Raw genomic sequence first — 827 nt, 5'->3', positions numbered from 1 at the left:
CGCATTTGAAAGCGCAGCTATCTAGTTCAATAGAGTCCCCTCCTTGTCGTAAGACCTCCATGATCTTGCTGTTGACCGCATTTAGTACTTCCTTATGGGTCTCTTTCTTTAGTTTACCGGACGCGCTATTCCCGTCGATCACTGCATAACAGAGCTCGTCTCGTTAGTGTTTCCTGGCAACCTTGGCATAAGACGGCAGCTCCTTTCTGTCATCTTCCTCTTTCGCAAATACCGATTGGTCCTTTTGGGATTCGAGGTTTTTGTGGAAGATTTCGACTTCGCACTAGCCTTCTTGATATCAGAGCCAGCTTCGTCTACCCTCGTCAGTTGATTCTCGTGACACTCTCCTTTGACGTTGGTTTGACTTAGCTTTCTCTTAATAACGGTCGACGGGAAGCTCTTTTTCTTCTTGACATATTTGACAGTCGTCTACTCATACGGAGACCTTATCCTCTTCGCCGCTTTCGCAGAAGTCGAGGGAAGGGGTCAGGCTTATCCTTTTGAGCCTCTGTCTGCATCTCCCCCTTTTTGTTACTACGGTTCATTCTTCCGCCTTTTGTGCCCCAGACAGCTGCATCTTCCTGGTTGTGAGTTTGGCAATATCCTTACTCACTTACTCCTCTATCATCTTGTCAGCCTCTTTTCTCTTCCGGTTCTCCAAGACGGTTATGTTTGTCTGATTATCATGATCAGACTCAGAGTTCGAAGTTGAATTCCCTCCTGTCTCTGAAGGCTGGGTCGAGATTGCTCTTCCCTTGTGGTTCCTCAGCTCCGAGTTGGTGTTGCCCGACGGCTGGGTGGTTGTAACTTTACCTTCGACTACAGAT

This window comes from Musca vetustissima, unplaced genomic scaffold (genome assembly GCF_032173495.1).
Source record: "Musca vetustissima isolate MV318-11 ecotype Yass unplaced genomic scaffold, APGP_CSIRO_Mvet_v1 utg97763, whole genome shotgun sequence".
Lineage (NCBI taxonomy): Eukaryota > Metazoa > Arthropoda > Insecta > Diptera > Muscidae > Musca > Musca vetustissima.
Note: the sequence above shows the minus strand (reverse complement) of the source record.